The sequence below is a fragment of the Rhipicephalus microplus genome, chromosome 2 (genome assembly GCF_043290135.1).
Source record: "Rhipicephalus microplus isolate Deutch F79 chromosome 2, USDA_Rmic, whole genome shotgun sequence".
Taxonomy (NCBI): domain Eukaryota; kingdom Metazoa; phylum Arthropoda; class Arachnida; order Ixodida; family Ixodidae; genus Rhipicephalus; species Rhipicephalus microplus.
Window position 1 is genome coordinate 77,912,552 of NC_134701.1, and position 13,760 is coordinate 77,926,311.

Genomic DNA, 13,760 nt, shown 5'->3' on the forward strand with positions numbered 1-13,760 from the left:
CCGGCGTCACTTTAAAAAAATCAAATGGATTGACAATGAAGCGTGCACACCGCGACGTACACTGTGCGGCGATTTATGTTAACCGTGGGTACTTTGCGTCCCGTGTTGTTACGAACAGGGCACATAATTGATATCACTCAGACTATAAAACAAACACTTTTGCGATGGATTGTCAGTGTTAACTTTCATGTTTTGCTGCCCATTTTAGGCGTCAGTACACTTATGTGCCACGGGTGGCACACGACAGTGACTGCATGATCTGTTCGCAGTAACTGGGTGCCCTCGATTAGTTTAACGTCTGAGTATCACCTCTATGCCATCAGTCTACGCTCAGCTTTACATTGCCTTTGATGGAGGGCAGAACAAACCTACGCGCTCTATAGTGAGAATCCAGTTTTCTCACGTGATCGCTACGATGCAGGCGCTCTTTCTGTCATAATTGGTTAGAAAATAGAACGTTTTGAGTAGCATATAAAATTATTTAGGCAAGTAGACTGCATCCTTTACACAGCTGTGCTCGAGTTGCCTGAGCTTCATCAGAATAATTTTATCCGCATAAAACATTGCAGCCGCGGCCAGCAACAAACGCTAAAACCACGCAAATTAAGCGATAGCAGAAGTTTTCAGGGGTGGTTTTTTGGTGAACGCACAATGATGATAGAGACAGGCTGGCTCTGGAGAAACCGTCTATAGGAAGACACAATGGTGTTGTCAGAAACTGATTTTGCGACAAGTGTTCTCGTCATCAATGAGATATGTCGAAAACGGAAACAACTCAAGTTCTGCGCGGGCGCAATTGGTGATCGCAAGTTGCGTGGAGAGGATATGCCAATCTATTATGACATCGTGAGAACATTATGGCAACGTGATGAATTCGATCACATAAAAAACATCCTGGATGACGACAAGGGCTGTGCAAGCACCGGATGGCTCGACGTGCTACGCGTAACCTGTACGAAGGAAAATTCCAGAAACAGGCGTCGTGACTTTTCCGATATGGTGGCAAAAGCAGCCATCAATCGCTAAAAGGGCAGCGCTGGTGTTGACAAGGGCGTAAGTCCATGTTCATTTTATAGCGACTTTAATAACGTTTTGGGGAGAAACTCGAGGCCTTATTCATTTCACCGGAATTGCAGTTCTCGTCTCCTGAACTGCGTTAATTAGTCTTTCTGTTGGACAGGGCTCTACTGTCGGTGCATTGGAGAAAGGGAGTGGTGGGGAGGAGATGGCGAGCGTTGAGAGGAGGGTGGGATCACGAAGGTATCATCAGATCCATAGTCGTCTGAATAACTGCGGTGGGGTTGACCTGGCGCACACGTAACCCATGGTGAACGAACATTGTTTGAGATAGGTTTCGCCACGGTGGTCTAGTGGCTAAGGTACTCGGCTGCTGATCTATAGGTCACGCGATCGAACCCTGGCTGCTGTGCCTGCATTTCCAATGGAGACGGAAATGTTGTAGGCTAGTGTGCTCAGATTTGGGTGCACGTTGATGAACTTTAGGTGGTCAAAGTTGTTGGAGCCCTCCACTACGGAGTCTATCAAAATCATATGGGGGTTTCAGGACATTTAACCCCACATATCAATCTCTGATTTGTTGAATATGGTCGGTAGAAGAAAGCGACTGTAAGAGCCCAGTCGTCCAACAAGGCCACAATGAAAACAAGTAGGACGGTTGTCTTGCGTGAACCAAGGGTCTTCGGCTCGTGCGTATACTGTACGACAGGTTGGGCGGGTGGCAATACAGACGGGCGAATACAGGTATAAAGTGGGCTGTAACATTACAGCAGAGACCTAGAAGCGACTGTAGTAGTGTACTTCAGGGGAGCAGCAGTCAAAGCCCGAGAAAGAAAAGGCGGAACTGCTTCGGCGACCCGGTCCCTTACGATGTTTTGGGGAGTGGGTGCCAAAGGGGAATTCAACTGGTCGTCAACAAGCGGCACCAAAGCTGTCAACGATCTCTTTCTAGACAAAAGCCTTAATTTCTAACAGCAGAGATCAGTTGTCAGGAGCAACAGCCAATCCCAAAATTTAGGTCACCTGTAGATGAGAGTGCCACGTGGCTGCGCATTGTTTGTGCAGCTCATCAAAACTTTCGCAAATACTGACAAGTTCAGGCAATATGAACGGGTTCATTGCCAGCAGCTTCCGAAAGACGTCGTCTTCAATCCCTTTCATGATATGTATGCCTGATCTTATCGGCATCGGCCATTGTGATATCGACGCGGTTACATAGGTCGACAACGTCTTCAAGGTAGCTGGGGAATGTTTCACCATTCTGCTGCGCACGGCCACGCAACCATTGCTCGACTTGAAGCGTGCGAACAGCGGAGCACCCAAATACTTCGGTCACGTGCGTTTTGAACGCAGTTCATGTCGGCAAGTCACGTAGGTGATTTTGATGCCACACACGGGCGACGCCGCTCATATGAAACGACACGTAATTGAGCTTCACAGCGTCACCCCACTGGTTGGTCATGCTTACCTGTTCGTATTCAGCGAGCCAGTCTTCAACATTCTTTTCTTCCGTACAGCTGAAGCTTGGTGGGTCGCGTTGACACGATGGGCCAGGACAGACCAATGCAGGCACCAGACCAGCAGGTCATTGCGGTAATTGAATTGGTTCTTATTCCGGCATTATAGAGGCTTGCTTGAGTTCCCGGTTTCGAAGTACCAGGTTTTCGCTAACCCACACCTCCACCATTCGTTACGAGGGTTTATTAGGGTACGCGTGGCGACCGAGACGATATCAGCAACAACAGGCAAAGTGTAGCCAGGGAGTGAACAGCCGAATGAGCCAGGCAATGCCCATGCGCTTGTGCACGTGTCTATCTTCTTCCTGAAGGATTGTGTGCTGCATGGTGCCAGTAAACAAACAAAACAATTTTCCACATTCACCGTGATGGCTATCGTCACGAGCAGTGCTAATTAGCACTGCCAGTTTAAATATGCACGCCGTTTCAAAAACTTTACGCCCAAAAAGGTGCAAAAAGGGTGCTTTTATGGGAAAGTGCCCTTTGCAACACCCTTTAACACTCATAAATAGCCGATTTTAAAAAAAAAGCACCCCTTTGTTTTTTATTTGGGTGCATGCCTCGATAGCACCCTAAAATAGCCTCTAAGGGTGCTTTTGTGCCTGAGAAGGGTGTAGGTGACGATTGGTCGGATGGAATATGCAGCAAAACAAGAACACAGAATTATAATATTCGGGGTTTTACGTCCCAAAAACTACGAGATGATTATGAGGGTCGCCGTAGTGGAAAGCTCCAGAGATGTGGACCATTTGGTGTTCTTTTAAGGGGCACTGATATCGCATAGTGCACAGGCTTCTATCTTTTCGCCTCCGTCTTGATTCGACTGCTACGGCCGGCCCCGAATTTACGACCTTTGGATTGACGGCCAAGCAGCGTAGCTACTGTACGAATATGTGGACCTTGCGTTAATTGATGGCCTAATTGACTTAGAATGTGTGAAGGTGCTCTCCGAATACAGCAAGATGCCAGCAAAAGCAAATCGCGTTTCATCTATAATGGCAGTTAACTGCAATCCATTTTACGAAACCTTTCCTTAGAGTTGGCTATAAGCTAGATGTTTGCTGTTGATTATATACACACACATAATGTTCGCCCGAGTATGTGTGTGTGTGTGCCTGAGCCTGCGCATGTGTTCGTGTGTAAGCGCGATTGTGTGTACACCCGTGCATGTGTGCGTGCGCGTGTATGTGAGTCCGTGCTTGTGTTAAGCGTGCCTGTGCACATGTGTACGCCCATGCATGCGTGCGTTTACGGTCACGTGTGTGTGTGGCCTTATGTGTGTCTGCGTGTATGTGTGTGGGCTTGTGAATACGTATACGTGTGTATCAACCCGTGTGCCCTCGAATTCCGTGTGTGTGTGTGTGTGTGTGTGTGTGTGTGTGTGCAGGGGGGCGGGCACTACTGCTTCTTGGAGTTTAAGGTCCCACACCTGTTCAGGCTGGGAGTCTATATGAGAGGTGGCTTAAGGAGTGGCGGTGGTCAACGCACTGTACACGGACTATTCATTACGTGGAAACATCTGCACATTCACGTATCTCATCATTGCTTGCGAACTTGCTGTGGTAGCTGATTAGGTACGCTTAGGCGCTTCTACGCTGGAAACCGTGGGTTATGACCGATACACACGGAAAGCTGTGACTCCGCTACAGCACAACCATGGTTTATATTAACAACATTTAAAAAAGATTGTGCCTTGCCTTTGCTACAGGTGCTTAGCTAGCTCATTGGGTAATCTTATGGAATTAGGTGATGATCATGTGGTCAGCAAGAAGTTTGGTATAACAACCTCAGCACGTTTTGTGGTGCGTGACAAGCCTTCAAAACATACGTGACTGCGGATTATTTTTTCCAGCTTCGGCTACGCGTTCAGTGTTTGCGGCACTATATGCGGAATTGCCGGACATGGACAATGCGAAAACGAATTTCTCTAAAAAAAGGTGTAGCGAAGCTCTCTCGCTAACCCCACCAAGAACGAAACAATTATTGTTTCTGACCATTGCAGGGTGCACTTTGTTTTCCGCAAGTTTTGCTTCACTATTTTTCGCCGACTGCAGTGGCATTCCGTCAAAATACTCAAAGAACGCGAGGCTAGTAAATAACGTTTGCCACTGTGCGTCTGGGTGGAAGGAGAGTTGGCATTTACAAGGAGTCATTCTTGAAGCGCAATTAGATTTTCTTCCGTGTCGTGTCGAACCGCCGCCCGCCATATGCGCCATTCGTTTGCCTTTCGGCGCCCTCTTGGTGGGTTTCCCGCTCACCCCGCTCTCCGCAGCCATCATTGCGCCGGCAACGGCCGTGTAGATAGGTGAAGAGTTGCGGCGACAGTTGAGGCGCCGCCACCAGTGCCTCCTTCTCTCTCTGTCTCACCCGTCATTCAAATGCGTTGCGTTGGTCTGGGTTCTTGGTCGCTGTGTGAGTTCCAGCGGACAGGCGTATCTACAATGGTGGTAACGCATGAAACCGTGTTCGAAGTGACGCTCGGATTAGGGATTATTCATGGAGTGGCGGACTCTGACAACGTGGGCCTGTTAATGGTAAGTGTACTGTTTTCGTACATAGTAATCACACAGTGCTAGCTGGGCGCCCGCAGCAGCTCTGCAGAAGTAGGCTGCCAGCCATTTACAACAGCATGCGTTCACGGGCCTGTTGCGGATGCCTGATTAGACGTTTCACTTAACGAGTTCACACTGCTATGCGCGATGTTGTGTAAGTGCCTGCATCACTCACACAATGAGTGATATGATCACTTAACAAGGGCGCGATTAGTTGCTGATGGCACATTGTCTTCTGCACTGCTGAAAGTGCTTGACATTGTTTCAAGATGCGCTTTAGGCTACATCGTAATAACATTTCTATCAATACTCAAATGTGCAACGTGCTTCTGCAGGTGTAAGCGTAAAAAAAAAAAAAGAAAAGTTTATGTACAAAGACGCACTGTACGAAATGGCTTTTTTTGCCTAAAGACGCTATAGTTTGAAGTGCCGATATGCCGCGATACTCCCAGCACGTGCGCGTTGGTGTTTTAAAATATTTAGGAGACGTGTCACCAGCAACAGGGAAAGATCTAGTACACTTCCAAAGGCGCGTTGTTGTGGCCATCGCCGTGCGTTGTTTTCCCTCGTTTCTGTTTCCTGTTTTCGTGCTATGCTTATATCTGCGATAACGTTCGGCGTTTTAACAGAATCGAGAGAGTATACGTGACTGTGGGAGCTATGTGTGGTAGCTTTAGCATAAGCCATGGCTGATACAACGTAGACGGCGTCCACGCGCGTTGGCATCGTTCAAGCGCTCGTACTTGCTTGATTGTGTTTAACCGAGTGTTTAGGCACGGGTTACGTTTGTAAATCCCGTGGTCAATAACCGCTAATAGCGTGCCTGATTGCCATCACAGGATGGGCTTGGTTGTCGAAATATGCCAGGTGCTTTTTCTGAAAGCAAGCTTTGAAGAAATTAAAAAAAAGAAATGCTTTCATACGTGCTAGACAATGCTTATTGCAGGCCCGCAACTCTTTAAAAACTGGCCGAGCTATCACATCTTTTGATAAATCAAAATGAATTAGGATGATTGAATTAGAGATGGCAAACTTCTGTGCTAGATTAGGTGCACAAAATTCACGTTCGCAGCCCTACGTCTAGAAAGCAGGCAAATAAGAAGCACAGCGGCAAATTTGGATTAGATGCCATGAACGGAGCTTCTTGTCGGGGTAGAAAGAACGAGGAAATTGTTCATTTTTGATGTCCTGATAGAGGTAGTCAGAATTGTACTGATTTCTGAATTGTCACAATTCCTCAAATTGTAAGAGGCATGATTAAAGTCAGGAAATCTCTTAATTTTTTGCAGACCTCCTCGCTGGTGCCACACCCAAGATTATTTGTTCTCATGTAAAAGAAAAAGCAGACATGCCTTCACTGTTTGTACATGAAGAGGTAAGTTTCTTGTGCGTCTTGATTAATGCTACATGTTCTGAACGTTGTACTTTGAAAACTGTTTCTCACTGGCTCATTACCCTATAAGAAATTTGATTCTTAGGTGAGTTCAGGCTTTCGTAAGCGCCATTTTTGAGCTGCAGTCTTACACTTCACCTCAATTCGAGAATGCCCTCTAAGCTGGAAAACTATCTTATCTGTATCATATGAAATTATTGGAATGCATGGGTTTTACGCTTCGAGTTCAGCGTAATGTAAATTACACGCCATTTCAAAGGGTACACACTACACATTCTTCCTATATGGTGCTTCCAGAACAGCCCGAACATCATTTTGTGAGAAGTAGTATTTGCTCTTATTACAGGACGAGAGGGTGCCGCTGACGCGCTGCGTATTCTACCCCGGCCCCAGCCTAGAGCAAGCCTTGTTCCTGAACCTCCACGTGGATGACCGAAAAATCTTTTGTGTCAGTAATGACGAAGAAGGAGTGACAGCACTTGTGAGTTTTTTTTTCAACATTGTCTACGGCCGCAAGGCCTTTAACAACCATTGTGATAGAGCGGCTTTTTCTCGGCGTGAGTTTGGAGTTTATCAACGAAGTTGTTCAGGCAGTACGACGCTGAAAATTTTAGTGTGACAATGCCTGAATAAGTTTTTCCAGCGTGGTCAAGGTAGATGAATAAATATTGTTATTTGTGAAAGTTATTTTGCTTAAATATAGCTGGACCATTCCATGCCAAACGTTCCAGCCACTTCGGCGATCATCTCAAATGTATTTGAAAAAAATGTGCTGAATTACTGCATTCAAAACAGTGAACTGCTAGAATACTTCAGCGAGTAAAAAAATTGTTTAGTGGCTGCCTTCTGAACTTCCTGGCATAATGCCGTCTGGGTATTGTTTGTGGAAAATTTCATTTTAAAAGTACCGCTCATTTTTTCTACACCAAATACCGTCTACATGGTAAGTAAATGTGCTTGTGTAGAGTATTTGAAGCTCAGTACTATTATTAAGATTTCTTTCCCATTGACTTCCAAGAATCAAGCCAAAATTTGTTATGTTTGCAGTTTTATTGCAATATTGCACTTTGTATGAATATCAGAGCAGTGAATACTTACTTCACAGAAAGTATATTTTGAGGCAAAAGTATCTCTAGACCTCTCAAGCTGCTGAAATATACGAGAAAATATCACGACTTTCACAAAATCGTCATTTTTGTCCATATTGAGATGCAATTTGCACTATGTTGTGATACAATGAAAACTCATCTTTATACCTAAATAGAAAGAAATTAAAGTTCTTTTTATAATGAAAATCTTATCACAAAAAGGACCGGAAAGGGCGCTGACTGTCAATTGAATTTTATTGAAGGTGGTACGAGCGCTTTTATACCGAGCACAAGAACAGGGCTATTTGCAAGAACACATGTGTGACCATGCCAAAATAATCTTAACCGAGTGAAAAAATACTCTCTTTCGAAAGAAATAAGTGAAGGTTGTAGCGACCGGGGTTTGCAGGCACCGGGGCTCCGGGATGAAGTTGTCGAGGCAGGAGGAAGAGAGACTTGAGGAGGGTTTATCTACATTATATACTAGGTGAGCTCTCGTACATGACGAGCTCTTTCTTACATGGCGAGCTCTCGAATCTGGCGTTCCTCTACATGGTGCTCTCGAACCTTGCGTTTCTCTACATGGCGCTCCTTCGAATGAGCCGGGTGGCTCATTATGAAGTGTATGTGCTCCCCAGATTCCTAGATCAAGGAAAACGTTCAGATGGTACTGTCCAATCACAGATCACACACAACTGGCGAGGGTGACGAGCATGCACGACCCACGTGAACGTCCAATAATGAGCCTTGATTTCTGCTATCCAAGGTGGCGCCAGCGGGGCTCTTTCTCGTCGTGTGTGTGCCGCTGGTCGAGGCATCCCAAGCTCCTGACAGCATACTTCAAAGGGTCCGCCGAACAGCTCGCCTAATTAGCGGTGTGATTTGCGGTGGCCGCCGCGGTCTCTTCGAAGGAAGATGCTGTACCCGTAGTCGTCTCCTGAACAGCTTAGGGCGTCGTGGTGACACGACGTCTCACCCTCCGGCTAGGAGGGACAATGCCTGGCGGTCATAAGCAGCGGGCCGGCCGGCTAATTGTTCGAGGATCCAAAGAGCGCCGCTCCCTCGTCAGCTGTCACGCCAGTAACAACAAGGTGTACTGATGCATTGATCCTTGGCTTTCCTGATAAAAAGTTCTAAAATCTTTCAATTTTTTCTTGCTTTTTTCCAAAAAACCGTGTTTTATGAAACATAGGACTGCACTTACATTTTTCACAGTGTCCGGCCATGAGACTACCATAGCCCTTCTTAACATTTAAAGCATGCTGTCTTGCTCGATCATTGAAGCATTGCCCAGTTTGTGTTATGTTTTCTTTTCCACATGTTAACGGTATCTCATACATAACATTAGACTGTCATACAGTAAACCTATTCTAAAGACGAATGGTGCAAGATTGACTATTCCTGTTGCTTGAAGTACACACACTTTTGAAAGCTTGCAAGGGGCGGAAAACAACAATATCATATCTTCTGGCTCTTCTCCTAAAATTGTAAGACACCTTATGTACGTAGTACCCTGTAACATGCAAATGTCTTTGGTCCTTCTGTTTTTCTTTTGGTCCTGTTTCCTTTAACTTAACTTTCAGCAGGAGGGTTTCGCAAAAGAGTGTGATCATGCTGTTGGGGTATTGGCTGGTGCTATCAGCCCAGGAGTGCTAAGAATGTTCTGCCTTTTGATAGTGGGCATTCAAAATTATTAAAAGTAGGAATTGACACCACATGTATTCAGGCCACCTTTCAGAAGTCATGTTAGCACAAGGGTGAGGTCAACCTTAAAAACCAGATTGAAAGACTAAAAGATGCTGGATATCCCAACAGAATCATCGCACCCGTTTGCGAAACCCTCCTGCAGAGTGTAAAGTTATAGAAAACAGGACCAACAAAAAAAAACATAATGACCAAAACGTTTGCATGTTGTACCACATCATTCTGTCTCACAATTTAACAAAATAGCCAGCAGATATGATATTATTTGTTCTTTTCCGCCCATTGCAAGCTATTAAAAGAGGGTGTACTAAAAACCAACAAGAATATTTAATCTTGCACCATTCGTCACGAGAAGAGGTTGAATTACTGCCAATCTAAAGTTTGTAGAAGTATTTTATATGAGGAAGGCCAAGGATCAGTGCATCACTACACCTTCACTTATCCTTTCCGAAAGTGAGTATTCTTTTCTCAGTTAAAATTATTTCGTAGTTGTCACACATGTGTTGTCGCACATAAGCTCTGTTCTTGTGCTCCGTATAAAAACGGTCGTAGCACCTTCAATAAAATTCAATTGACAGTCGGCGCTCTTTTCTGTCCTTTTTGTCTCTTCCTCAAGTTGTCACGCTGTGACTAGAACACAACCACAATGAACCAACTCACCCAAATTAAACTCGTGTTACTTGACTTGTAGACCAAGTTTCGTATAGAAAGAATGAGCGGTGCTTTTAAAATAAAATTTTTCACATACAACACCTAGACGGCATTCCAGGAAGCTCAGAAGGCAGCCACGTGACTAAATATTTTCCTCTTCTATATATTCTAGAAGTTCACTATTTTCAATGCAGCACGAGTTTTTCGAACACATTTGAGATGGTCACCAAAACAGCTGGGATATTTGGCATGAAATGACCCAGCTGTGTCAATAGCCATTTATTATTTTATATATTTATTTACAGAGTAACTACTTCGCCATATAGGCATTACGTAGGGGTGGGGGAACAAAAGAACAGTCAGTACAAAGAAATTCGTAGCTATATAGATGAAAATAAAAATCAAAAAGAACCACCACCACATTTATCAGCACATAATTATGCATCACAAAATACATTTTCATACACACAGACCTCACATAATGCAATAAAAATTTCACAGCATAGAAAAAAATAAATCATTATTTGTTATATGAACCAAGTCGTCACCTAAGCTGTTCCACTTTCTTATTGTTTTTGTAAAGAAAAAAGTATTGGATCTGCATTTGAAGGTAGATATCTTTTTGCTATTGTCACAGCGAGTGGATGTGTAGGAGGGTTGAACAAGGTAGCTATGGTGATTAATTCATGTGTTAGAGTATTATATCTGGTGCAACAGTTTAAGCCGTAGTTTCTGTCTATGTACACGTAACAGATCCCATCCCAAAGTGGCCTCTATCGGTGAAACGCTGGTGTAGGGGCTATAAATATTTAAAAGAAACCTTGCCGCTTGGTTATGAAGTTTTTCTATTTTTTTATAAGATAGTCTTGGTGGGGGTTCCATACTACGCATGCATAATCAAGTATGGACCTGACCTGCAAAAAATATAAAGTTTCCTTGGTTTCGCGCATCGCCTGTTTGAAATTTCTTCGAATAAATTATATTATCCTACTAGCTTTTGCCAATGCCGTGTCAATGTGTTTGTTCAATGTAAACGATTCAGTAAAATTAACACCGATATACCTATAATCGCGGTGTGTATTAATAAGTACGCCATAGGAGTTATATTGATGAATTGATTTGGATATTTTCCTTGAGAAGCTTACACTGCAACACTTTTTATTGTTTAAATTCATTTTCCATTCTTCACACCAGTCCGCTATGTGATCTAGGTCGGTTTGCAAAATGTAAGCATCAGATTCAGTCGTGATTTATCTGTATATAACGCTGTCGTCAATAAATAATTTTATGGGTGATGTAATGTTTTCAACTATGTTGTCTATGTAGATTAAGAACAGTAACGGTCCTAAAACGCTCCCTTGGGGAACGCCCGAAGGTACTGCTATGGACGAAGATTTGACATTATTTAAGACAACGGACTGGGTTCTAACAATCAAATAAAATTTATCCACTTTTGAACCCTTTTATTTATGCCCAATGCCGCAAGCCTTACATCCAACAGCTCATGGGACACAGTGTCAAATGCTTTTTGGAACTCTATAAAGACCGCGTCTACACGACTATTGTTATCAATAGCTTTGGATACGAAATGCTAAAATTCTATTAGTTGTGTGTTACAGGAATAACCTCTTCGAAACCCGTGCTGGGAGGGAGTAAAGAAAGCGTCGGAATAAAAGAATTTAAATATATTGGTATGTAAAGTGTGTTCAAATATTTTGCAACATACCGATGTTAAATGAGATCGGTCTGTAATTTTCTCTGAGTTTTTTATCTCCAGATTTGAAAACGGGTGTAACATTTGCTGTCTTCCAATTTTGGGGAATAATACCAGTTTCGAGGGAGAGTTCATAGATGATACCTAAATATAGAACAATAATGTCATGACACTTTTTAAGAACTACTGGGGACAGTCCATCAGGTCTAATGGCTTTTGTTGCATCTAAGCGGCGTAATAATGAATTGACGCCACTAACATCGATTTGAATGTCTGGCATAATATTGCTCAAGGCGGCATTGCTTAGAAGCGATGCCTGCTCGTCAGTTTCATGCGAAAAAATTGATTGAAAATATTGATTACAACATTCTGCCCTCTGGTAGTCTGACGTCACGGCTTTGCTGTTCACAGTTAAGGCTGGTATAGATATATCTTCTTTTTGGTTCTGTTTTACATACTTCCAGAATGCCTTCGGGTTTTCTTTTAAGTCTTTGCCTAATTTAACAAAGAAAGGATATTTCGCAGATTAAATTGTTACTTTTAATAAATTGTTTATTTCATCCAAGTGATTGTCGTTTACCAAACTAGGACTATCAGAAAATATTTTATAAGCGCGTCTAACTTTCCTGACAAGTTTGCATATTTCTGCGTTAAACCAAGGTTTATGCTTTTTCATGCAATACCTTTTTTGTTTTTTTGTGTGTTCTGACTCACTTTCTTGTGCGTTTTAGCTTATTCTGTTTCTGATCATTGTACTGGTTTTTTAAGTATTCGCTGAAGTTGTATGTGCAAAAACCCATATATGTTTGCATCTACATCATTTCTCATAACCAATTGTTATACATCCAGAAATACAAAGCTCTTCTTGGTAAGGATTGTGTACATTAGGGCGTATATAGTGAAATCATGGTGATTTTATATATTTGAAAGAATTATAAGTATATATTTGCTAGTATTTCATTTCTATTAACCGATTGTGTGTATGAAGTAGTACTAAACACAAACGACAGGGATTGTAGATAACTAAAATAGTTATAGGGATAGCGTGGGGCGATAGCGCAAGAATGGAATGCAATATAGATAATGATTATTGTTGTGTGACAAAAAAGACACCCTTTTTACTCAATCTTTTTTCAGAGTGTACAGCCTATTCTAAGGGTGCATAAAAAAAGACCCTTTTTGAAAGGTGCTGAATTAACATCCTTGAGTTGTCGTTCATGGGACAAGCCCATTTACACCCTTTTGGGTGTAAAAATTTTTACTGTGCTGGTATACCCCATAGAACTAGCGTGCGGATCACCAACCCCCCCTCGATCTGTGTAGCATCGGACACGTAAGTCGAAGGTGGAAGATTTGGTCCTTGTGTGCGAGCCGAAAGTTATCTCTTGCGTCTACTTTTACTTTTTCAGATATACATTGCAATTAAGACAAAGCTACAACTCCCTATAGTTTCCTTGGGCGGACTGTCTATTAGTTGTGATTCATGTTGTGTAAAACAAAGAAATATGATCCCTGGAAACTGTGTTTTTTGTTCAATCTGACTGAACAGGCTTTTTAATTATACGCAGTTGTGAGAAAATGTAGGGAACCTTCTAAGATTAAAACAGACATGTCAGATTCCTGATGCTGCTGCGTGAGTGCAGGTCCGCAACTAAGAGCTATAGGACGCTGGCACTTATGGAATTGTGTTAGAGTTATCCAGCACAAAGCTCCATGCTAGCAACATTGCGGTTTCCGTAATGCTTTGTGCATAGAAATATTGTAACAATGTTGAAGGACTCGGGGTATAAGAAAACGTATTTATTAAAGGGCGAACCTGTGCCCACAACTCAAAGGGACTATGGTCGTAGAACGTTACAGCAGAACGGCAAGATGTCTTCTTCTTCTACTTCTTCAAGAAGAGTCCCAAGCGCGTGGCACACATCAGCAGGGGCCAGCTGGGTTCTCTTGCTATCATCATTGTCTCTGCGCAACACTAGACGGCACCCATGTATGTCTCTGTGTGCGTGGTGATGGGCGCGTTGTTTGAATGCAGGCACTATGTCGTGGCATAATCCCCCTCCTCACACGCATCGTCCCGATGCGTCAGGCAATGAATAGATTCGTGGTAGGCGTAGGCGTCAC